The sequence below is a fragment of the Pristiophorus japonicus genome, chromosome 23 (genome assembly GCF_044704955.1).
Source record: "Pristiophorus japonicus isolate sPriJap1 chromosome 23, sPriJap1.hap1, whole genome shotgun sequence".
NCBI classification, from domain to species: Eukaryota; Metazoa; Chordata; class Chondrichthyes; family Pristiophoridae; genus Pristiophorus; species Pristiophorus japonicus.
The window spans coordinates 25,228,253-25,255,375 of NC_091999.1; the positions used below are offsets into that span (position 1 = coordinate 25,228,253).

The 27,123-nt window shown below is 48.8% G+C and overlaps 1 pseudogene; it reads left to right on the plus strand.

The window, feature by feature from the left end:
- LOC139235640 (zinc finger protein 271-like) overlaps positions 1 to 27,123 on the plus strand; it is a 127,562-nt pseudogene that overhangs the window by 47,344 nt on the left and 53,095 nt on the right.

A 27,123-nucleotide genomic window follows, 5' to 3' on the forward strand; every position in this document is an offset into this window, starting at 1 on the left:
GGAGATGGTGAGAAATTCGAGGTGTGGAGAGTGAGAATAAAATATCTGAAATATCATTTACCCACTGGGACCCGGTTGGAAACAGACACTGACACTTTGTTCCAGAACCAAGATGGTCGCGCATGCGCGGTGCGACTCACCGAATCAACATGGCGGAGCACTGAACCCGCCTTCCTGCACGAAGATGGCCGCCGTTAGCCTGGGCCTGTGACGGGGAGAAAGACCCGAAGCTGCAACCGCCGATATTCCGGTTTTTATTCCGGGCTGGCGGCGGGCACCGCTGGTTTATGAAGGCTCCCCCGCCATCCGCTGGTCCATTGCTCCCCTCCACCCGCTCAAATTGAGTGCTTCTGCGGAGGGCATGTTACCCATTTCTCCTTCGCCACTACATTCGCCGCGCATGCTCCAAACCCAGCCAGGACACGCGCCTGCGCACTGAACTCCTGTCGTCTGGGATCAGCATTTTCTTGCTCGTGGTGCATACTGGGTAAATACGCCGCCATTGCAATACTGCGTTGGTGAATTGAACAGGATTTACTGGGATTGCATTGGGCATTGAACCATATTCATCTGGCAGTTATTGTTTTTTCTGCTGATCTTAATAACCCCTATATCTGCGCTGGAGATTAATGTTCTATATTAATGTCCTGTGATAGTTTGAACTGGTGCTCTCCTCTCTCTACCCTGTGACAGTTGGAGCTGGTGCTCTCCACTCTCTCTCCTGCGACATTTGGAGCTGGTGCTCTCCACTCTCCCGTTGGTGTAGGAGGGAGGGCTTTAGTTTCCTGAACAATTGGGACCGCTTCTGGGGAAGGTGGGACCTGTGCAAGTCAGGACAGGATACACCTCAACAGCGACGGGACCAATGTTCTCGCGCGTGGTTTTGAAAGTACAGTTGGGAGGGCTTTAAATTAGCTTGGCAGGGGGATGGGTACCCAGGAGAGGTCTCTGAGCTAGCTGGAGTGGGTGAGAGCTCAGATGAACACAACACCAAGAAAGAATGCAAAAGCCAGGAGGCAACAAAGCAGAGTAGCACTGGTGAAAGTGGAAACCACAAGGTGATAAGAAGGTACAATATGTATGAATATAAAGGGGCTGCAGGAGGGGTCAAAACTAAAAATCATGGTTTAAAAATTAGTATTAAAATACTCTACCAAAACGCACGGAGCATTCGAAATAATTTAAATGAGTTGACGGCACAAATCATTACAAATGGGTATGATTTGGTGGCCATTACAGAAACGAGGTTGCAGGGTGGCCAAGACTGGGAATTAAACATACAGGTGTATCTGACAATTCGGAAAGATAGACAAGAAGGGAAAGGAGGGGTGTTAGCTCTGTTAATAAAGGATGATATCAGGGCAGTTGTGAGAGACGATATTGGCTCTAATGAACAAAATGTTGAATCATTGTGAGTGAAGATTAGAGATAGTAAGGGTAAAAAGTAACTGATGGGCATAGTTTATAGGCCCCCAAATAATAACTTCACGGTGGAGCGGACAATAATCAAGGGAATAATGGAGGCATGTGAAAAAGGAACAGCAGTAATCATGGGGGATTTTAACCTACATATCGATTGGTCAAATCAAATCACACGGGGTAGAAACATAGAAACATAGAAAAAAAGGTGCAGGAGTAGGCCATTCAGCCCTTCTAGCCTGCACCGCCATTCAATGAGTTCATGGCTGAAAATGAAACTTCAGTACCCCCTTCCTGCTTTCTCGCCATACCCCTTGATCCCCCGAGTATTAAGGGCTTCATCTAACTCCCTTTTGAATATATTTAGTGAATTGGCTTCAAATACTTTCTGTGGTAGAGAATTCCACAGGTTCACCACTCTCTGCGTGAAGAAGTTTCTCCTCATCTCGGTCCTAAATGGCTTACCCCTTATCCTTAGAGTGTGACCCCTGGTTCTGGACTTCCCCAACATTGGGAACATTCTTCCTGCATCTAAACTGTCTAAACCCGTCAGAATGTTAAACGTTTCTATGAGGTCCCCTCTCATTCTTCTGAAATCCAGTGAATACAAGCCCAGTTGATCCAGTCTTTCTTGATAGGTCAGTCCCACCATCCCGGGAATCAGTCTGGTGAATCTTCGCTGCACTCCCTCAATAGCAAGGATGTCCTTCCTCAAGTTAGGAGAACAAAACTGCACACAATACTCCAGGTGTGGCCTCACCAAGGCCCTGTACAACTGTAGCAATGCCTCACTGCCCCTGTACTCAAATCCCTTCGCTATGAAAGCCAACATGCCATTTGCTTTCTTAACCGCCTGCTGTACCTGCATGCCAACCTTCAATGACTGATGTACCATGACACCCAGGTCTCGTTGCACCTCCCCTTTTCCTAATCTGTCACCATTCAGATAATAGTCTGTCTCTCTGTTTTTACTACCAAATTGGATAACCTCACATTTATCCACATTATATTTCATCTGCCATGCATTTGCCCACTCACCTAACCTATCCAAGTCGCTCTGCAGCCTCATAGAATCCTCCTTGCAGCTCACACTGCCACCCAACTTAGTGTCATCCGCAAATTTGGAGATACTACATTTAATCCCCTCGTCTAAATCATTAATGTACAATGTAAACAGCTGGGGCCCCAGCACAGAACCTTGCGGTACTCCACTAGTCACTGCCTGCCATTCTGAAAAGTACCCATTTACTCCTACTCTTTGCTTCCTGTCTGCCAACCAGTTCTCAATCCACGTCAGCACACTACCCCCAATCCCATGTGCTTTAACTTTGCACATTAATCTATTGTGTGGGACCTTGTCGAAAGCCTTCTGAAAGTCCAAATATACCACATCAACTGGTTCTCCTTTGTCCACTTTACTGGAAACATCCTCAAAAAATTCCAGAAGATTTGTCAAGCATGATTTCCCTTTCACAAATCCATGCTGACTTGGACCTGTCATGTCATCATTTTCCAAATGCGCTGCTATGACATCCTTAATAATTGATTCCATCATTTTACCCACTACTGAGGTCACGCTGACCGGTCTATAATTCCCTATTTTCTCTCTCCCTCCTTTTTTTAAAAGTGGGGTTACATTGGCTACCCTCCACTCCATAGGAACTGATCCAGAGTCAATGGAATGTTGGAAAATGGCTGTCAATGAATCCGCTATTTTCAAGGCCACCTCCTTAAGTACTCTGCGATGCAGTCCATCAGGCCCTGGGGATTTATCGGCCTTCAATCCCATCAATTTCCCCAACACAATTTTCCGACTAATAAAGATTTCCCTCAGTTCCTCCTCCTTACTAGACCCTCTGGCCCCTTTTATATCCGGAAGGTTGTTTGTGTCCTCCTTAGTGAATACCGAACCAAAGTACTTGTTCAATTGGTCTGCCATTTCTTTGTTCCCCGTTATGACTTCCCCTGATTCTGACTGCAGGAGACCTACGTTTGTCTTTACTAACCTTTTTCTCTTTACATACCTATAAATACTTTTGCAATCCGCCTTAATTTTCCCTGCAAGCTACTTCTCGTACTCCATTTTCCCTGCCCTAATCAAACCCTTTGTCCTCCTCTGCTGAGTTCTAAATTTCTCCCAGTCCCCGGGTTCGCTGCAATTTCTGGCCAATTTGTTTGCCACTTCCTTGGCTTTCATACTATCCCTGATTTCCCTGGATAGCCACGGTTGAGCCACCTTCCCTTTTTTATTTTTACGCCAGACAGGAATGTACAATTTTTGTAGTTCATCCATGCGGTCTCTTAATGTCTGCCAGTGCCCATCCACAGGCAACCCCTTAAGTATCATTCGCCAATCTATCCTCGCCAATTCACGCCTCATACCTTCAAAATTACCCTTCTTTAAGTTCTGGACCGTGGTCTCTGAATTAACTGTTTCATTCTCCATCCTAATGCAGAATTCCACCATATTATGGTCACTCTTCCCCAAGGGGCCTCGCACAATGAGATTGCTAATTAATCCTCTCTCATTACACAACACCCAGTCTAAGATGGCCTCCCCCCTAGTTGGTTCCTCGACATATTGGTTTAGAAAACCATCCCTTATGCACTCCAGGAAATCCTCCTCCACCGTATTGCTTCCAGTTTGGCTAGCCCAATCTATGTGCATATTAAAGTCACCCATTATAACTGCTGCACCTTTATTGCACGCAGCCCTAATTTCCTGTTTGATGCCCTCCCCAACATCACTAATACTGTTTGGAGGTCTGTACACAACTCCCACCAACGTTTTTTGCCCTTTAGTGTTCTGCAGCTCTACCCATATAGATTCCACATCATCTAAGCTAATGAGTTTCCTATTGCATTAATCGCCTCTTTAACCAGCAATGCTACCCCACCTCCTTTTCCTTTTATTCTATCGTTCCTGGATGTTGAGTTCCCAGCCCTGATCATCCTGGAGCCACGTATCCGTAATCCCAATCACATCATATTTGTTAACATATATTTGCACAGTTAATTCATCCACTTTATTGCGGATACTCCTTGCATTAAGACACAAAGCCTTCAGGCTTTTTTTTTTACACCCTTTGTCCTTTTAGAATTTTGCTGTACAGTGGCCCTTTTTGTTCTTTGCCTTGAGGAGGAATTCATAGAATGCATACAGGATAGTTTCTTAGAACAGTATGTTACAGAACCTACAAGGGAGCAAGCTATCTTAGATCTGGTCTTGTGTACTGAGACAGGAATAATAAACGTTCTCCTTGTAAAAGATCCTCTCGGAATGATTGATCACAGTATGGTTGAATTTGTAATACAGATTGAGGGTGAGGAAGTAGTGTCTCAAACGAGCGTACTATGCTTAAAAAAGGGGACTACAGTGGGATGAGGGCAGAGTTAGCTAAAGTAGACTGGGAACACAGACTAAACGGTGGCACAATTGAGTTACAGTGAAGGACTTTTAAGGAGCTCTTTCATGAGGGTCGGATTGAGGGACATTAGGGTCGGAGCGAGGGACATTAGGGTCAGAGCGAGGACATTAGGGTCGGAGTGAGGGACATTAGTGTCGGAGTGAGGGACAGTAGGGTGGGAGTGAGGGACATTAGGGTTGGAGTGAGGGACATTAGGGTCGGAGTGAGGGACATTAGGCTCGGAGTGAGGACATTAGGGTCGGAGTGAGGGACATTTGGGTCGGAGCGAGGGACCTTAGGGTCGGAGTGAGGGACATTAGGGTCGGAGTGAAGGACATTACGGTCGGAGTGAGAACATTAGGGTCGGAGTGAGGACATTAGGGTATGGAGTGAGGGACATTAGATTTGGAGCGAGGGACATTCGGGTCGGAGCGAGGAACATTAGGATCGGAGTGAGGGACATTAGGATCGGAGCGAGGGACATTAGGGTCGGAGCGGGGACTTTAGGGTCTGGAGTGAGGGACATTAGGATCGGAGTGAGGGACATTAGGGTCGGAGTGAGGGACATTAGGGTCGGAGTGAGGGACATTAGGGTCGGAGCGAGGGACATTAGGGTCAGAGTGAGGGACATTAGGGTCTGGAGTGAGGGACATTAGGGTCGGAGCGAGGGACATTAGGGTCGGAGTGAGGGACATTAGGGTCGGAGCGAGGGACATTAGGGTCTGGAGTGAGGGACATTAGGGTCGGAGTGAGGGACATTAGGGTCGGAGTGAGGGACATTAGGGTCTGGAGTGAGGGACATTAGGATCGGAGTGAGGGACGTTAGGATTGGAGCGAGGACATTAGGGTTGGAGTGGGAACATTAGGGTCGGAGCGGGAACATTAGGGTCGGAGTGAGGGACATTAGGGTCGGAGTGAGGGACATTAGGGTCGGAGTGAGGGACATTAGGGTCTGGAGTGAGGGACATTAGGGTCGGAGTGAGGGACATTAGGGTCTGGAGTGAGGGACATTAGGATCGGAGTGAGGGACGTTAGGATTGGAGCGAGGACATTAGGGTTGGAGTGGGAACATTAGGGTCGGAGCGGGAACATTAGGGTCGGAGTGAGGGACATTAGGGTCGGAGTGAGGGACATTAGGGTCCGAGCGAGGACATTAGGGTCGGAGTGAGGGACATTAGGGTCGGAGTGAAGGACATTAGGGTGGGAGCGAGGGACATTAGAATCTGGAGTGAGGGACATTAGGGTCGGAGTGAGGACATTAGTGTCTGGAGTGAGGACATTAGGGTCGGAGCGAGGGACATTAGGGTCGGAGTGAGGGACATTAGTGTCGGAGTGAGGGACATTAGGGTCAGAGCGAGGGACATTAGGGTCAGAGCGAGGGACATTAGGGTCAGAGCGAGGGACATTAGGGTCAGAGCGAGGGACATTAGGGTCGGAGTGAGGGACATTAGGGTCAGAGCGAGGGACATTAGGGTCGGAGTGAGGGACATTAGGGTCAGAGCGAGGGACATTAGGGTCAGAGCGAGGACATTAGGGTCGGAGTGAGGGACATTAGGGTCGGAGCGAGGGACATTAGGATCGGAGCGAGGGACATTAGGGTCGGAGCGGGGACTTTAGGGTCTGGAGTGAGGGACATTAGGATCGGAGTGAGGGACATTAGGGTCGGAGTGAGGGACATTAGGGTCGGAGTGAGGGACATTAGGGTCGGAGCGAGGGACATTAGGGTCAGAGTGAGGGACATTAGGGTCTGGAGTGAGGGACATTAGGGTCGGAGCGAGGGACATTAGGGTCGGAGTGAGGGACATTAGGGTCGGAGCGAGGGACATTAGGGTCTGGAGTGAGGGACATTAGGGTCGGAGTGAGGGACATTAGGGTCGGAGTGAGGGACATTAGGGTCTGGAGTGAGGGACATTAGGATCGGAGTGAGGGACGTTAGGATTGGAGCGAGGACATTAGGGTTGGAGTGGGAACATTAGGGTCGGAGCGGGAACATTAGGGTCGGAGTGAGGGACATTAGGGTCGGAGTGAGGGACATTAGGGTCGGAGTGAGGGACATTAGGGTCTGGAGTGAGGGACATTAGGGTCGGAGTGAGGGACATTAGGGTCTGGAGTGAGGGACATTAGGATCGGAGTGAGGGACGTTAGGATTGGAGCGAGGACATTAGGGTTGGAGTGGGAACATTAGGGTCGGAGCGGGAACATTAGGGTCGGAGTGAGGGACATTAGGGTCGGAGTGAGGGACATTAGGGTCCGAGCGAGGACATTAGGGTCGGAGTGAGGGACATTAGGGTCGGAGTGAAGGACATTAGGGTGGGAGCGAGGGACATTAGAATCTGGAGTGAGGGACATTAGGGTCGGAGTGAGGACATTAGTGTCTGGAGTGAGGACATTAGGGTCGGAGCGAGGGACATTAGGGTCGGAGTGAGGGACATTAGTGTCGGAGTGAGGGACATTAGTGTCGGAGCGAAACATTAGGGTCGGAGTGAGGGACATTAGGGTTGGAGCGAAGGACATTAGGGTCTGGAGTGAGGGACATTAGGGTCGGAGTAAGGGACATTAGGGTCGGAGCGAGGGACATTAGGGTCGGAGTAAGGGACATTAGGGTCGGAGCGAGGGACATTAAGGTCGGATCAAGGACATTCGGGTCGGAGTGAGGGACATTAGGGTCGGAGTAAGGGACATTAGGGTCGGAGTAAGGGACATTAGGGTCGGAGCGAGGGACATTAAGGTCGGATCAAGGACATTAGGGTCTGGAGTGAGGGACATTAGGGTCGGAGTAAGGGACATTAGGGTCGGAGTAAGGGACATTAGGGTCGGAGTGAGGGACATTAGGGTCGGAGTGAGGGACATTAGGGTCGGAGTGAGGATATTAAGGTCGGAGTGAGGGACATTAGGGTCGGATTGAGGGACATTAGGATCGGAGCGAGGGACATTTGTGTCGGATCAAGGGACATTAGTGTCGGAGTGAGGGACATTGGGGTCGGATTGAGGAGATTAGGGTCGGAGCGAGCAACCTTCGGGTCGGAGTGGGGGACATTACGGTCGGAGCGAGGGACATTAGGGTCAGAGCGAGGGACATTTGGGTCAGAGCGAGGGACATTAGGGTCGGAGTGAGGGACATTAGGGTCAGAGCGAGGGACATTAGGGTCAGAGCGAGGGACATTAGGGTCGGAGTGAGGGACATTAGGGTCAGAGCGAGGGACATTAGGGTCAGAGCGAGGACATTAGGGTCGGAGTGAGGGACATTAGGGTCAGAGCGAGGGACATTAGGGTCAGAGCGAGGGACATTAGGGTCAGAGCGAGGGACATTAGGGTCAGAGCGAGGGACATTAGGGTCGGAGTGAGGGACATTAGGGTCAGAGCGAGGGACATTAGGGTCGGAGTGAGGGACATTAGGGTCAGAGCGAGGGACATTAGGGTCAGAGCGAGGACATTAGGGTCGGAGTGAGGGACATTAGGGTCGGAGCGAGGGACATTAGGGTCAGAGCGAGGGACATTAGGGTCAGAGCGAGGACATTAGGGTCAGAGCGAGGGACATTAGGGTCAGAGCGAGGGACATTAGGGTCGGAGTGAGGGACATTAGGGTCAGAGCGAGGGACATTAGGGTCAGAGCGAGGACATTAGGGTCGGAGTGAGGGACATTAGGGTCGGAGCGAGGGACATTAGGGTCAGAGCGAGGGACATTAGGGTCAGAGCGAGGGACATTAGGGTCGGAGTGAGGGACATTAGGGTCAGAGCGAGGGACATTAGGGTCAGAGCGAGGACATTAGGGTCGGAGTGAGGGACATTAGGGTCAGAGCGAGGGACATTAGGGTCAGAGCGAGGGACATTAGGGTCAGAGCGAGGACATTAGGGTCGGAGTGAGGGACATTAGGGTCGGAGTGAGGGACATTAGTGTCTGGAGTGAGGACATTCGGGTCGGAGTGAGGGACATTAGGGTCAGAGTGAGGGACATTAGGGTCAGAGTGAGGGACATTAGGGTCGGAGTGAGGGACATTAGTGTCGGAGTGAAGGACATTACGGTCGGAGTGAGGGACATTAGTGTCAGACTGAGGGACATTAGTGTCGGAGTGAGGGACATTAGTGTCGGAGTGAGGACATTAAGGTCGGAGTGAAGGACATTAGGGTCAGAGTGAGGACATTAGGGTCGGAGTGTGGACATTAGGGTTGGAGTGAGGGACATTAGGGTCGGAGTGAGGGACATTAGTGTCGGAGTGAAGGACATTACGGTCGGAGTGAGGGACATTAGTGTCAGACTGAGGGACATTAGTGTCGGAATGAGGGACATTAGTGTCGGAGTGAGGACATTAAGGTCGGAGTGAAGGACATTAGGGTCAGAGTGAGGACATTAGGGTCGGAGTGTGGACATTAGGGTCGGAGTGAGGGACATTAGGGTCGGAGTGAGGACATTAGGGTCGGAGTGAGGGACATTAGGGTCGGAGTGAGGACATTAGGGTCGGAGTGTGGACATTAGGGTCGGAGTGAGGGACATTAGGGTCGGAGTGAGGACATTAAGGTCAGAGTGAGGGACATTAGGGTCGGAGTGAGGGACATTCGGGTCGGAGTGAGGACATTAGGGTCGGAGTGAGGACATTAAGGTCAGAGTGAGGGACATTAGGGTCGGAGTGAGGACATTAGGGTCGGAGTGAGGGACATTAGGGTCGGAGTGAGGACATTAGGGTCGGAGTGAGGACATTAGGGTCGGAGTGTGGACATTAGGGTCGGAGTGAGGGACATTAGGGTCGGAGTGAGGACATTAAGGTCAGAGTGAGGGACATTAGGGTCGGAGTGAAGGACATTAGGGTCAGAGTGAGGACATTAGGGTCGGAGTGAAGGACATTAGGGTCGGAGTGTGGACATTAGGGTCGGAGTGAGGACATTAGGGTCTGGAGTGAGGGACATTAGGGTCGGAGTGAGGACATTAGGGTCGGAGTGAAGGACATTAGGGTCAGAGTGAGGACATTAGGGTCGGAGTGAAGGACATTAGGGTCGGAGTGAGGACATTAGGGTTGGAGTGAAGGACATTAGGGTCGGAGTGAGGACATTAGGGTCGGAGTGAAGGACATTAGGGTCGGAGTGTGGACATTAGGGTCGGAGTGAGGACATTAGGGTCGGAGTGAGGACATTAGGGTCTGGAGTGAGGGACATTAGGGTCGGAGTGAAGGACATTAGGGTCAGAGTGAGGACATTAGGGTCGGAGTGAAGGACATTAGGGTCGGAGTGAGGACATTAGGGTCTGGAGTGAGGGACATTAGGGTCGGAGTGAAGGACATTAGGGTCAGAGTGAGGACATTAGGGTCGGAGTGAAGGACATTAGGGTCGGAGTGTGGACATTAGGGTCGGAGTGAGGACATTAGGGTCTGGAGTGAGGGACATTAGGGTTGGAGCGAGGGATATTAGAGTCGGAGTGAGGGACATTCGGGTCGGAGTGAGGGACATTAAGGTCAGAGTGAGGGACAATAGGGTCGGAGCGAGGGACATTAGGGTCGGAGTGAGGGACATTGGGGTCGGAGTGAGGACATTAAGGTCAGAGTGAGGGACAATAGGGTCGGAGCGAGGGACATTAGGGTCGGAGTGAGGGACATTGGGGTCGGAGTGAGGGACATTAGAGTTGGAGCGAGGGACAATGGGGTCAGAGGGGAAGATTAGGGTCGGAGTGGGGAAATTAGGGTCGGAGTGAGGGACATTAGGGTCGGAGTGTGGACATTAGGGTCGGAGTGAAGGACATTAGGGTCGGAGTGAGGGACATTAGGGTCGGAGTGTGGACATTAGGGTCGGAGTGAAGGACATTCGGGTCGGAGTGAGGGACATTAGGGTCGGAGTGTGGACATTAGGGTCGGAGTGAGGGACATTAGGGTCGGAGTGTGGACATTAGGGTCGGAGTGAGGGACATTAGGGTCGGAGTGTGGACATTAGGGTCGGAGTGAAGGACATTAGGGTCGGAGTGAGGGACATTAGGGTCGGAGTGAAGGACATTAGGGTCGGAGTGAGGGACATTAGGGTCGGAGTGTGGACATTAGGGTCGGAGTGAGGGACATTAGGGTCGGAGTGTGGACATTAGGGTCGGAGTGAGGGACATTAGGGTCGGAGTGAGGGACATTAGGGTCGGAGTGTGGACATTAGGGTCGGAGTGAAGGACATTAGGGTCGGAGTGAGGGACATTAGGGTCGGAGTGAGGGACATTAGGGTCGGAGTGAGGGACATTAGGGTCGGAGTGTGGACATTAGGGTCGGAGTGAGGGACATTAGGGTCGGAGTGTGGACATTAGGGTCGGAGTGAAGGACATTAGGGTCGGAGTGAGGGACATTAGGGTCGGAGTGAGGACATTAGGGTCGGAGTGAGGGACATTAATGTCGGAGTGAGGGACATTAGGGTCGGAGTGAAGGACATTAGGGTCGGAGTGAGGGACATTAATGTCGGAGTGAGGGACATTAGGGTCGGAGTGAAGGACATTAGGGTCAGAGTGAGGACATTAGGGTCAGAGTGAAGGACATTAGGGTCGGAGTGTGGACATTAAGGTCGGAGTGAGGGACATTAGGGTCTGGAGTGAGGGACATTAGGGTCGGAGTGAGGACATTAAGGTCGGAGTGAGGGACATTAGGGTCGGAGTGAGGACATTAAGGTCGGAGTGAGGGACATTAGAGTCGGAGCGAGGGACATTAGGGTCGGAGGGGAAGATTAGGGTCGGAGTGGGGACATTAGGGTCGGAGCGAGGGACATTAGGGTCGGAGTGAGAGACATTAGGGTCGGATCGAGGGACATTAGGATCGGAGTGAGGGACATTAGGGTCGGAGTGAGGGACATTAGGGGCGGAATGAGGGACATTAAGGTTGGCGTGGGGACATTAGGATCGGAGTGAGGACATTAGGGTCGGAGTGAGGGACATTAGGGTCGGAGTGAGGACATTAGTGTCCCAGGGCACTTGCAACGCAGGTTAGATGCAGAGTAAAGGTCCCTCTACATGGTCTCACCAGACATTCAAAGGCAGGTACAGCACGGGTTACATAAAGATTAAATCTTCCTCTAGCCTGTCCCAAACTCTCCCAGGTGAGGTACTGCATTGGTTCGATAGAGTTAATCTCCCTGTACACTGTCCCATCAAAGACTCTCAGGGCAGGTACAGCACGGGTGAGATATAGAGTGACGCTCCCCCTCGACTGTGCAGTCAAATGTTATTGAATGGGGAGCAGGCTCAGGGGTCCGATGGCCCACTCCTGCTCCGATTTCTCATGGTCTTACGTTTCCAGCATGCCCCGCGGGGGAGAATGTGCCGCACCCAGACTAAAGGAGATCAGTGCGCAGGCGCGGGCCCTGGCTGTGTTTGGAGCATGCGCGGCGATTGTAATGGCAGAGAAGAAGTGTTTTGGACACGCTCCTCCAAAGTGTCCTTTTCAGCGGGACGGAGGGGAGTAATGGACCAGCCGGGAGCTGGGGAGGCTTCATAAACAACCGGTGCTCGCCGCAAGCCCGGAATAATAACCGGAATATCGGCGGTTGCAGCTTCGGGGCTTTCTCCCGGTCACAGGCCCAGGCTAACGGCGGCCATCTTCCTGCAGGAAGGCAGGGTCAGCGCACCGCCATCTTCATTCAGTGAGTAGCATAGCGCATGCGTGGCCATCTTGGTGCAGGAACGATGTGAATGATGTCAGTGTCTGAAACTTAACCCAGACAGAGTCAGTACCTTCAGGGGAGGGGAACCAGTGAGTGTAGAACTGAACCCAGCCAGAGTCAGTACCGTCAGCGGAGGGGAACCAGTGAGTGTAGAACTGAACCCAGCCCGAGTCAGTACCTTCAGGGGAGGGGAACCAGTGAGTGTAGAACTGAACCCAGCCCGAGTCAGCACCTTCAGGGGAGGGGAACCAGTGAGTGTAGAACTGAACCCAGCCAGAGTCAGTACCTTCAGGGGAGGGGAACCAGTGAGTGTAGAACTGAACCCAGCCCGAGTCAGTACCTTCAGGGGAGGGGAACCAGTGAGTGTAGAACTGAACCCAGCCCGAGTCAGTACCTTCAGGGGAGGGGAACCAGTGAGTGTAGAACTGAACCCAGCCCGAGTCAGCACCTTCAGGGGAGGGGAACCAGTGAGTGTAGAACTGAACCCAGCCAGAGTCAGTACCTTCAGGGGAGGGGAACCAGTGAGTGTGGAACTGAACCCAGCCAGAGTCAGTGCCTTCAGGGAAGGGGAACCAGTGAGTGTAGAACTGAACCCAGCCAGAGTCAGCACCTTCAGGGGAAGGGACAGAGTGGAACCAGTGAATGCAGGTTGATTTTGGAGATGAAGGGGTTGACTTATGAGGATAGGTTAAGTAGGTTGGGCCTGTACACATTGGAGTTCAGAAGAATGAGGGGCGATCTTATTGAAATTTATAAGATAAGGAGGGGGCTCGACAAGGTGGATGCAGAGAGGATGTTTCCACATGGAGGAAACTATTACTAGGGGACATTGTCTTAAAAGAAGGGGCCGCCCATTTAAAACTGAGATGAGGAGCAATTTCTTCTCTCTTGAGTGCTGTAAATTTGCAGAATTCTCTGCCCCAGAGAGCTGTGGCGGCTGGGTCATTGAATATATTTAAGGTGGAGATAGACAGGTTTAACAGAGGTGCTCACAATCAGGAAGGATTTAGATTGAGTCAGGGAATAGAGTGGTTCTGCTCACACAATCAGAGAATGGTTACAGCATGGAAGGCCATTCGGCCCGTCGAGCCCTTGCTGGCTCCCAGCTAGGCCCATTGCCCCGCCCTTTCCCCCTGCAAATGTTTTCTTTCAGATACTTATCCAACTTCCTTTTGAAAGCTGTGATTGAGTCTGTCTCCACCATCCTTTCAGGCCGTGCTTTCCGGATCCTAAACACTCGCGGCATAAAATAGATTTTTCTTATGTTGCCTTTGGTTCTTCTACCAATCACCTTAAATCCGTCTCCTCTGGTTCTCGACCCCTCCACCAATGGGAACAGTATCTCTCTATCTACTCTGTCCGGACCCCTCATGAATTTGAACACCTCTATCAATTCTCCTCTCAACCTTCTCTGCTCCAAGGAGAACAACCCCAGCGTCTCCAGTCAATCCACGTAACCGAAGTCCCTCATCTCATGAATCATTCTTGTCAATCTTTTCTGCACCCTCTCTCAGGCCTTCACATCCTAATGTGCGATGCCCAGAATTGGACACAATGCTCCAGTTGAGACCGAACCAGTGTTTTACAAAGGTTCATCATAACCTCCTTGCTTTTGTACTCTGTGATGCCCAGCAATCTGTAAGCTTTTTTAACTGCTTTCCCAACCTGTCCTGCCACCTTCAGTGATTTGTGTACATATACCCGCAGGTCTCACTGTTCATGCAACCCTTTCGGATTGTACCCTTTAGTTTATATTATCTCTCCTCATTCATTTAATCATGCTTTTCTAATTTTATTTCTTAACTCAGATTCATGGCCTCATTTTATTTCTTCCTCCGAGCCCCTCAACGTAATGTGGCAGCGTAATGTTGGCGAGTGGTGATTGATTGCCCTGGGAACCAACAGGAAGAGAGCTCAGAGGCCGGAGGGCCCAGGGAGCAGCGTGTTCTGCAACCAATCGCGGTGCTTGAGGGGTGGATCCTGAGTCGGCCTGTCAGGTGAGTCTGTGTGAATCCCTGTTAAACTATTCATCTTTTCAAGTTAAATCGAGATTTCTTTTTGTCAACAAAGCAGTTTAACATTTGTCAGTATTTTATTTCCATTTATGAGTTCCTATTATGAGTTTCAGACATTTCAGTGCCAAGTGGACCAGGTGTTTAAAGGTCATTCATTTCCCTCTTTCCATATCGCCGTTACTTAAAGGGACAGAGATTGATTTCCCCGCATTATGCATTTGTAGCAGTTAAAGTAACATCCTTCCTGTTGGTAGTGAGTTACATTCTGTGTGGGATGAGATGGCTGGTGGCATCAGCCTTTAAAATACACATCCTCTTGTTCAAATCTCTCCAGGGTCTCACCCTTCCCTATCTCTGTAACCTCTTCCAGCCCACCAACCTTCTTAATAGTTTGTTTTCTTTGGAACAGAGGAGGCTGAGGGGTGACCTTGATGAGGTGTATAAAATTATGACTGGCCAAGATAGAGTGGATAGGAAGGACCTATTTCCCTTCGCAGAGGTGTCAGCAACCAGCAGAACTTTTTAGCCAGTACGTAGCAAGCCCAACACGAGAGGGCGAAGTTCTGGACTTAGTATTGCTAGTGATCGTAATCCAGTTAGATTTCGGGTAGATATGGAAAAGGACAAAGATAGACCAGGAATAAAAGTTCTCAATTGGAGAAAAGTCAGTTTTATTAAGCTGAGATGTGGTTTATCCAAAGTGGACTGGAAACAGCTACTGGAAATGGTGAGAGATTGGGAAATGTTGGTGTTCAGAGGGACATTGGTGTCCTTGTACACGAATCACTGAAAGTTAATATGCAGGTACAGCAAGCAATGAAGAAACCAAATGGTATTTTGGTCTTTATTACAAGAGGATTTGAGTACAAGAGTAAAGACGTCTTACTGCAATTATATAGGGTCCTGGTGAGACTACACCTGGAGTATTGTGTACAGTTTTGGCTGCTTACCTAAGGAAGGATGTACTTGCCATTGAGGATGGCAACGAAGGTTCACCAAACTGAATTCCTGGGATGGAAGGATTGTCCTATGAGGAGAGATTGAGTAGACTAGGCATGTATTCTCTAGCGTTTAGAAGAATGAGAGGTGATCTCATTGAAACATACAAAATGCTTACAGGGCTTGACAGGATAGATGCAGGGAGGATGTTTCCTCTGGCTGAGGAGTCTAGAACAAGGGGTCACAGTCTCAAAATAAGGGGTGGCCATTTAGGACTGAGATGAGCAGAAACGTATTCACTCATTAATCTTAATAATTCTCTACCCCAGAGGGCTGTGGAGGCTCTGTCTTTGCGTATATTCAAGACAGAGATCGATAGATTTTTGTACATTAGGGGAATCAAGGGATATGGAATAGTGCAGGAAAGTGGAGTTGAGGTGGAAGATCAGCCGTGATCTCCTTGAATGGCAGTGCAGGCTCGAGGGGCCGAATGGCATACTCCTGCTCTGAAATCTTATGTTCTTATGTTGAAGTTAAATCAGTCTCAGAGCAGTGGGAGGCATTCAAGGAGAAGATAATAAGAGTTCAGAGGAAGTATGTTACCTTAAAGAAATAGGAGCAGGAGCAGGAGTAGGCCATAAGATCCCTCGAGCCTGCTCCGCCATTCAATAAGATCATGGTTGATCATTGACCTCAACTCCACTTTCCTGCCTGATCTCCATATCCCTTGATTCACCGAGAGTCCAAAAATCTATCTATCTCAACCTTGAATAGACTGAGCATCCACAGCCCTCTGGGGGAGAGAATGCCAAAGATTCACAACCCTCTGAGTAAAGAAATTCCTCCTCATCTCTGTCTTAAATGGCCTACCCCTTATCCTGAGACTGTGCCCCCTAGTTCTAGACAGTCCAGCCAGGGCAATCAACCTCTCAGCATCTAACCTGTCAATCCCCTTCAGAAACGTGTATGTTTCAATGAGATCACCTCTCATTATTCCAAACTCGAGAGTGAAAAGGCCCATTCTACACACAATCTCATCATCAGACAGCCCTCTCATCCCAGGAATCAATCTTGTGAACCTTTGCAGCACCGTCTCCAAGGCAATTGTTTCCGTCCTTAGATAAGGAGACCAAACTGTGCCCAGTACTCCAGGTGTGGTCTCACCAAGGCCCTGTATGACCGTAGCAAGACCTCCATACTCTTATACTCCAACCCCTTGCAATAACGGACAAACCATTTGCCTTCCTTATTGCTTGCGCACCTGCATGCTCACTTTCTGTGTGTCTTGCACGAGGACACCCCAAATCTCTCTGAACACCGACATTTAAAAGTTTCTCATCATTTAAAAGAGATTCGGTTTTTCTGCTGTTCCAACCAAAGTGAATAACCTCACATTTCCCGACATTATACTCCATCTGACACCTTACTGCCCACTCACATAGTCTATCTATTTTTGTTGCAAACTCTTGTGTTCTCAGAACTTACTGTCCCACCTAGTTTTGTATCATCAGCAAATTTGGATACATTACACTCGGTCCCTTCATCTAGGTCATTAATCATAAAATCATCCAAATTTACAGCATGGCAGGAGACCATTTCAGCCCACCGTATCCGTGCCGGCCAAAAAACAGCTATCCAGCCTAATCCCACTCTCCAGCTCTTGGTCCGAAGCCCTGTAGCTGATGGCACTTTAAGTGCACATCCAAGTATTTTTCAAATGTGGTGAGGGTTTCTGCCTCTACCACTCTTTCAGGCAATGAGTTCTAGACTCCCACAAACCTCTGGGTGAAGAAATGTCCCTTCGTATCTCCTCTAAACTAGTTACTTAAAATCTATGCCCCTGGTTGTTGACCCCTCTGCCAAGGGAAACAGGTCCTTCCTCGGCACTCTATCCAGGCCCCTTATAATTTTATAGACTTCCAACAGGTCTCCCCTCCGTGTCCTCTGTTCCAAAAAAAAACAGATCCAGCATCTCCAATCTTTCCTCATAGCCAAAATTCTCCAGTCCAGGTAACATTTTTGTAAATCTCCTCTGCACCCTTTTCAGTACGATCTCATCTTTCCTGTAATGTGGTGAACAGAACTGCACACAGTATTCCAGCTGTGGCCTAACCAGTTCAAGCATAACCTCCTAGCTCTTGTATTCCATGCCTTGACTAATAAAGGTAAGTATTCCATATGTTGCCTTAACCACCTTATCTACCTGGCCTGCCACCTTCAGGGATCTGTGGACCGACACTCCAAGGTCCTTTTGTTCCTCTACAATTTTCAGTGTTGTACCATTTAATGTGTAATCCCTTGCCTTGTTAGACCTCCCCAAATGCATTACCTCACACTTATCCGGATTGAATTCCATTTACCACTTTACTGCCCCCCTGACCAGGACATTGATATCTTCCTACAGTCCGCAGCTTTCTTCTTAATTCTCAACCACACAGCCTATTTTAGTGTCACCTTCAAACTTCTTAATAATACCCCCAACATTCAAGTCCAAGTTATTGATATATACCACAAAAAACAAGGGACCCAGCACTGAGCCCTGCAGAACCCCACTGGAAACAGCCTTTCAGTCAGAAAAACACCCATCCACCATTACCTTTCACTTCCAGCCTAAGCCAATTTTGGATCCAACTTGTCATTTAGCCCTGGATCCCATGGGCTTTTACTTTTGTGACCAGTCTGCCATGTGGGACTTTATCCAAAGCATTGCTAAAATCCATATACACTACATCATACACACTACCCTCATCGACCCTCACGGTTACCTCCTCTCAAAATTCAATCAAGTTAGTCAGACCTGACCTTCCCTTAACAAATCCATGCTGACTGTCCTTAATTAATCCATGTCTTTCCAAATGAAGATTTATCCTGTCCCTCAGGATTTGTTTCCAATAATTTTCCCACCACTGAGGTTCCGGGGTGATGTCAGGAAGCACTTCCTCACAAATGGTGAGAATCTGTTTCTCTTGGCTCGAGAGTCGAGAACTAAGGGTTATTGTCTCAGGATACGGGCTCGGCCATTTAGGACTGAGCTGATGAGAAATTTCTGCACTCAGAGGGTCGTGAATCTTTAGAATTCTGTCCCCCAGAGGACTGTGGATGCTGAGTCATTGAGTATATTCAGGGCTGAGAGAGAAAGCTGTTTGGACACTAAAGGAATCGAGGGATACGGGGATAGTGCGGGAAAGTGGAGCTGAAGTACAAGATCATCCTGGATCTTATTGAATGGTGCAGCAGGCTCGAGGGGCCGTATGGCCTACTCCTGCTCCTGCTTCTTATGTTCTTAAAGGTAGTGGAAATCTGGAACTCTGTTCCCCATAAAACTCAGGCTGGGGCCCAATTGAAAATTCCAAAACTGTGATTAATAGATTCTTCTTGGGCAAGGCTATTAAGAGTGATGCAACCAAGGCAGGTAGACGGAGTTAAGATACTGATCAGTCACAATCTAATTGAATGGTGGAACTATGACTCAGTCACACTGGGTGGTGCCTGTGAGAGATTCGCTAAACCCTCAACAACAGTTCTTGACTTCAGGATTTATAAGAACAAAATACACTCGGCACAGGGTTTTGGCTCAACCTTAAATTTGTATGTTTATTGAACTTGCGTTATTCCCCAGTACACAACCTCCCTGAGATTCCGACCGGAATAACACCGAACCCATAATATAAACCCCCTACACAAGGTTATCTGAAACCTAACAGGAAATATCACAGTTTAACACCCTTCCGCGATTCGACTGTGATTATAAAACGACTCGGACAAATTCCCCGACGGTTTGACTGAAACTTATAATCACCCACACAGCTGGTGGTTGTGATGTGGATTGTAGGCCGGGACCAGGTGACCACCCTGCATCCTCCTTCACTGCACTGCCCTCGCTCCGAAGTGGTCCTCTTTTTATGGGGCTTCATAATCACAGCATCAAACATATTTCCTGCTGTTCCCGTGTCGACTCTTCCGATGGTTAATAACCTCTTGATCATCAGTGTATTCCACTCCCTGGCCCAGACAGGGGCACGATCAGCTCTCCTGCTGTGTAGTACAATGCAAACCTTCCTTGGGAACAGGTCTGTCTCCACAGTTGAGGAATGTGTGAATGTCCCTCTTCCTTCTTGACGGGGACCAGGGACCATTGAAGGTGTGCATGGCCGGCGTCTGGTGCTATTGCCTGTGTTGATTAGATCGATGGCAGGTGTCCTGTATCATTGTCTCTGAGGATGTCCTTCCAGTCTCTCAATGAATCATCATTTCGCTGCAATGTTTGAATGAACCCCTCACTGTATAGCCCACCCTCTGGGTGTTTGTACTGAGGTTTGTTTTTTATTAACCCGTCCCACCGTCCGTAGGTTTTATTCCATTCGACAATCCATTTTGCAGTTGGGGTGAGGGGGGGTGGGGAACAGATCCTACATGCCTTTATCCACTGAGCCATTGGGAGGAGAGTCTGGTGGCCCTGCTGGAAAATGCACGTGTGAGGCCTCAGGTGAGGACAGTGGAATAGCCAGTCGACACTCACTGTCGAGGTTCACACATGCAGTTTGGGCACATGGGTCACATAGTGGAGAGAAACTGTTGTGTCGAACTGAACCCAACCAGAGTCAGCACCTTCAGGGGAGGGGAACCAGTGAGTGTAGAACTGAACCCAGCCAGAGTCAGTACCTTCAGGGGAGGGGAACCAGTGAGTGTAGAACTGAACCCAGCTAGAGTCAGCACCTTCAGGGGAGGGGAACCAGTGAGTGTAGAACTGAACCCAGCCAGAGTCAGTACCTTCAGGGGAGGAGAGGGAGGGGAACCAGTGAATGTAGAACTGAACCCAGCCAGAGTCAGCACCTTCAGGGAAGGAGAGGGAGGGGAACCAGTGAGTGTAGAACTGAACCCAGCATAGGATATTAAGGGACTAAAGGGATATGGGGATAGTGCAGGAAAGTGGAGTTGTGGTAGAAAATCAGCCGTGATGTTATTGAATGGCGGAGCAGGCTCGAGGGGCCGTATGACCTACTCCTGCTCCTGGTTGTTATGTATGTTCTTGTGTTCATTCACGACTGGATGTGGGATGACTGCAGAGCTTTGATCTGATTCGTTGATTGTGGGATTGCTTAGCCCTGTTTATACCATGCTGCTCTCGCTGCTTAGTATACATGTAGTCCTGTGTTGCAGCTTCCCCAGGCTGGTACCTCATTTCTCGGTACGCCTGGTGCTGCTCCTGGCATGCTCTTCTGCACTCCTAATTGAACCAGACTTGATGGTAATGTTAGAGTGAGGGATATGCCGGACCATGAGGTTACAGATTGTGGTGGAATACAATGCTGCTGCTGCTGATGGCCCACAGCACCCTGAGGGTGCCCCGTTTTCAGCTGCTAGATCTGTTCTGCATCTATCCCGTTTAGCACGGTGATGGTGCCACACAACACATTTGAGAGTGTGTTCGGTGTGACTTTGTCTCCACAATGACTATGTGCGGTGGTCACTGCTACCAATGCTGTCATAGACAGATGCAGCTCGATGTGGGACAGGCTGGATGTACCCGATGGTCTTTACCTGTCTGTCATTGTTCGTATCTGTGACAGGTAGATTGGTGAGGACCAGCTCAAGTAGGTTTTTTCCTCGTGTTGGTTCCCTCACCATCTGCTGCAGGCCCAGTCTGGCAGATATGTCCTTCAGGACTCGGCCAGCTCAGTCAGTAGTGGTACTACCGAGTCACTCTTGGTGATGGACATTGAAGTTCCCCACCCAGAGTACATTCTGTGCCCTTGCTACCCTCAGTGCTTCTTCCAAGCTTAAACCAGTGTGAGTAATAGAATAGATTAGATTATAATGTGAGATGTTTATACCTATAATTGTGAAACTATAAGAACTAACAGCAGGCAGGGTAGTTTAGGGATAATGAGAAAATTACTGAAGAAAAGTAAGTGCTGGGAACCAGGGAAAGTGTCCTTGTAAATCACAGATTAGAGAAGTTCCAGCTGTCTTTTCCTCACTTCCTGCCCAAACCCAGCAGAGAAGACAAAGAAGAGTCCGGTGCCAGAGGTGGATCAGTGCAGGGTATAAAAGTGAGGGGAGACTGATGTAAGGGGGCAGTGGGGACTGGAGACACCAGAGATCAAGCTCAGGGCGCCCGAGGTTCCATCCAGCGGGCTGACCTGGTGTCAGTTACTGTGGACACGCGGGACTTGCATCTTTACTCTGATTGGTGGATCAGTATAAGATGCGGTGGATGCCTGAGAAACTGCTCATCTTATATTTCTTATTAAGGCATTAAAGTTGCTGACATTGGACTCTGGAACTTGCTCATTAATAAGAAAAGGGACTTTTACATCCCCAAATCTCTCTCGCCACTCCTTTTAAAATGTTACCATTTAATGTACATTTCCTCCATTTTTCTTCCAAAATGTTTTGCATCAGATTTCTCTGCACTAAATTTCATCTGCCATTCATCCAGCCCATTTACAAACCTGTGCATTCAGACTGAGCTCACTTACAGTCCTCTTCACAGAGCCCCACGCTCCCCATTTTTGGCGTCATCTGGAGATTTTGATCATACTGCAGGTCTGATCACCGATTTTTAAAATAATTTATTTATTATTATTTATTGTCCCTCTGGCCCCAATCTCGATAGCATAACAAAATAAAATTCAGTTCCCCCAATTTGGACTTTCAATTATTGGAACAAATTCTGAGGGACAGGATATATCTTCATTCAGCAAGAGCCGGATTCATCAGGGACATTTAGTATGGATTTGTTAATGGAAGGTCGTGTCTGACTAACCTAATTGCATTTTTTGAGGAGGTCACGCGGAGGGTCGATGAAGGTGTTGTGTTTGACGTTGTGTATATGGATTTTAACAAGGCTTTTGATAAGATCCCACATGGCAGACTGGTCATGAAAGTAATAGCCCATGGGATACAAGGCAAAGTGGCAACTTGAATCCAAAATTGGCTGAGCTAGGAAGCAAAGGTTAATGGTCAATGGGTGTTTTTGCGACTGGAAGGATGTTTCTGGTATACATCAATGATTTAGACTTGAATGTAAAGGGTATGACTACGACGTTTGCAGATGATACGAAAATTGTCCGTGTGGTTGATAATGAAGAAGAAAGCTGTAGACTGCAGGAAGGTATCAATGGACCTGTCCGGTGGGCAGAGCAGGGGGGGGCAAATGGAATTCAATCTGCAGAAGTGTGAGGTAATGCATTTGGTGAGGGCTAACAAGGAAAGGGAATACACGATAGATGGTCGGACACTGAGAAGTGTAGAGGAACAGGGGGACCTTGGCGTGCTTGTCCACAGATCCCTGAAGGTAGCAGGACAGGTCGATAAGATGGTTAAGAAGGCATACGGGATACTAGACTTTATTAGCCGAGGCATAGAATACAAGAGCTTGAACTGTACAAAACACTAGTTAGGCTACAGCTAAAATACTGCGTGCAATTCTGGTCATCACATTACAGAAAAGAGAGGGTATAGAAGGGATTTACCAGTGTGATGCCGGGACTAGAGAATTTTAGGTATGAGGAAAGATTGGATCGGCTGGGGTTATTTTGTTTGGAACAGAGGAGGCTGAGGGGAGACCTGATTGAGGTTTATAAAATTAAGAGGGGCCGAGATGGAGTGGTTAGGAGGGACCTATTCCCCTTAGCAGAGGGGTCAATAACTCAGGGCATAGATTTAAAGTAATTGGTAGAAACGTAGAAATTTACAGTGCAGGAGGCCATTTCGGCCCATCGTGTCCACGCCGACCCTTAAAGAGCCGCACGGCCCTCGGTCAGCAACCCTGAAGGTTACATATAAACCTGTGAGCAATGAACAATGGCGGAAAGGTAAAGAGCACCCGGGCCAACCAGTCTGCCTCACACAACTGCGACACCCCTTACACTGAAACATTCTACACTCCACCCCAACCGGAGCCATGTGATCTCCTGGGAGAGGCAAAAATCAGATAAAAACCCAGGCCAATTGGGGGAAAAAAATCTGGGAAAATTCCTCTCTGACCCATCCAGGCGATCGAAACGAGTCCAGGAGATCACCCTGGCCATATTCGATTTGCTGCAGTACTTACCATCGTATCTGCACCAGCCAACAGGAGGTTATCCAGTCTAATCCTAATTACCAGCTCTAGGTCCGTAACCCTGCAGATTACGGCACTTCAAGTGCCCATCCAAGCACCTTTTAAATGTGGTGAGCGCTTCTGCATCCACCATCCTTCCAGGCAGTGAGTTCCAGACCCCCACAACCCTCTGCGTGAAGAAGCCTCCCCTCAAAACCCCTCTGAGCCTTCCACCAACCACCTTAAAACTATGCCCCATCATAATTGACCCCTCCACCAAGGGAAATAGACCCTTGCTATCCACTATATCCAGGCCTCTCAAAATGTTGTCACCTCAATGAGGTCTCCTCTCAGCCTCCACTGTTCCAATGAGAGCAAACCCAGCCTATCCAATCTGTTCTCACAGCTAAGATGCTGCATTCCAGGCAGCATCCTAGTAAATCTCTGCACCCTCTCTCGTACAATCACATTCTTCCAATAATACAGCAACCAGAACTCCAGCTGTGGTCTAACCAGAGTGTTATACAATTGAAGCATAACCTCCGTGCTCTTGTATTCTGTGCTTCAGCCAATAAAGGCAAGCATTCCGTCTGCCTTCTTAACCACCTTATCCACCTGGCCTGCTACTTTCAGGGATCTATGGACAAGCACTCCAAGGTCCCTTTGATCATCTACCGCTTAATGTGTATCATCACCATAGGCAGTCCCTCGGGATCGAGGAAGACTTGCTTCCACTCTTAGCATGAGTTCTTTGGTGGCTGTACAGTCCAATACGGGAACCTCAGTTTCTGTCACAGGTGGGACAGATATTTGTTGAGGGAAAGGTGGGCAGGGAGCCTGGTTTGCCGCACGCTCCTTCCGCTGCCTGTGCTTGATTTCTGCATGCTCTTTGTGACGATACTCGAGGAGCTCAACACCCTCCCGAATGCACTTCCTCCACTGAGGGCAGTCTATGGCCAAGGACTCCCAGGTGTCAGTGGGCATGTCGCACTTTATCAGGGAGGCTTTGAGGGTGTCCTTGTAACGTTTCCTCTGCCCGCCTTTGGCTCGTTTGCCGTGGATGAGTTCCAAGTGGAGCGCTTGCTTTGGGAGTCTCGTGTCTGGCATGCGAACTATGTGGCCTGCCCAGCGGAGCTGATCAAGTGTGGTCAGTGCTTCAATGCTGGGGATGTTGGCCTGGACGAGGACGCTAATGTTTGTGCGTCTGTCCTCCCAGCGGATTTGCAGGATCTTGCGGAGACATCGTTGGTGGTATTTCTCCAGCGACTTGAGGTGTCTACTGTACATGGTCCACGTCTCTGAGCCAGACAGGAGGGCGGGTATCACTACAGCCCTGTAGACCATGAGATTGATGATAGTTTTGAGGGACTGATCTTTAAACATTAATGTGTATACCCTTTCCTTATTAGCCCTCCCAAAGTGCATTACCTCACACTTCTCCGAATTAAATTCCATTTGCCACTGCTCTGCCCACCTGACCAGTAGATTGATATCCTCCTGCAGTCCATGACTTTCCTCTTCATTATCAACCACACAGCCAATTTTAGTGTCATCTATAAATGTCTTAATCTTACTCCCTCGATTCAAATCTAGATCATTGATATATACCACAAAAAGCAAGGGACCCATGACTGAGCCCTGCAGAACCCCACAGGAACATCCTTCCAGTCACAAAAACATCCATCAATCATTACCCTTTGCTTCCTACCTCAAAGACAATTTTGGATCCAACTTGCCACTTTGCTCTGGATCCCATGGGCTTTAACCTTCGTGACCGGTCTACCATGTGGGACCTTATCAAAAGCTTTGCTAAAGGCCAAATACACTACATTGTATGCACTACCCTCATCGACCCTCTTGGTTGAATTTTATGAGGAGGTAATCAGGATAGTCAAACACAATCTTCCCTTAACAAATCTCTGCTGACTGTACCTAATTAGTCCTTGCGTTTCTAAATGTAGATTTATCCTCTCACAGGAATTTTCCAATAATTTTCCACCACTGAGGTTAGGCTGACAGGCTTGTAATTACTCGGGTACCACATTAGCAGTCCTCTGGCACCATGCCCAAATCCAAATAGGACTGGAAAATGATGGTCAACAGATCTGCTATTTCCTCTTTTACTTCACTCAACAGCCTGGGATGCATTTCATCTGGGCCTGGGGAATTATCTACTTCCAAAGCTGCTAAACCCCTTAATAATCCTCTCACTGTTTATTTCATCCAGAATTTCACACTCCTCCTCGATAACAGTATCTGCATTGCCCCTTTCCTTTGTGAAAACAAGTCGCAAAGTATTCATTAAGAATCATAACATCTTCCGCCTCCACACAAAGATTACCTTCATGGTCTCTAATAGGCCCTACCCTTTCTTTAGTTATCCTCTTGCTCTTAATATATTTATAGAATTTCTTTGGGCTTTCCTTAAGTTTACTAACTGTTAAGTCCTGACTCTAATGTACTGACTTACACAAGACACATGCTGAAGTCAAGGTCACTCAGGACCTGCACCTTTAATTCCAGCTCTCCAGTGCTGCACTTGCCTGAGATCTCCCTTTATATACCTCAGTGGGACAGGTATGGAGTGTCTCCTGCAAGTGCACCCCTGGTGATAAGGTATGCTTATTGTTACAGGTCATATCCAGTTACAGTCATGTATAGCATGGTAAGATATAGTTATATACAGTAATGTGAGATACATGACATCACCCTCCCCCAAGGTCTTATTGCCTTTATAGATTCAGTCTCTCGGGTGGTCTGCGCTCTCGCGTGGAGCGTCTTGTTGTGGTTCAGTTGTTTGCCTTGGTGCCTGTTTTTCGTTCGGTGTGATTGCTGGTATCTCGCCTGGGCTGTCTGTTGAGACTGCCCTTTCTTCAGGTTGTTCCACCTGTCTGTCCACCAGGTGTGGTGTGAGTTCCATGTTGTAGTCTGCCTCTGGTTCTTCAGTGTTATGAGTGAATCTACTTTTTACTTGGTCTACATGCCTCCACCAGGTTTGGCCATTGTCCATTTGTACAACCAGTAGCCTGTTTCCCTCTTTGTCTGTTACTGTTCCTGCAAGCCATTTGGGACCCCGGCCATAGTTTAGCACAAACACTTTGTCCCCTATTTCATTCCACCTCCCCTTCGAATTTCGGTCATGGTACTCAGTTAGCTTTTGCCGCTTAGCCTCAATAATTTCATGCATGTCTGGGAGGATTAACGAGAGCCTGGTCTTTAAGGTTCGTTTCATCAATAGTTGCATGGGGGGAACCCCAGTCAACGAATGCGGACGAGATCTGTATGCCAGCAGCAGTTGTGACAGGTGGCTCTGCAGTGTGGGACCTTGGATTATGAGCATGCCTTGTTTAATGATCTGCACTGCTCGCTCTGCCTGGCCATTGGAGGCCGGCTTGAAAGGTGCTGTCGTGAAAGGTGCCGTCGTAACGTGATTTATACCGTGGTCAACTATAAAATTGTGAAATTCTGCGCTAGTGAAGCACGAACCATTATCACTGACCAATATGTCAGGAATGCCGTGCGTTGCAAACATGGTTCTAAGGCTCTCCACAGTGGTGGAGGTGGTGCTCTATTTTAAAATGGTGCACTCGATCCATTTTGAAAATGTATCAACGACTGCAAGGAACATTTTGCCCATGAATGGGCCCGTATACTCTACATGTACCCGCGACCACAGTTTGGTGGG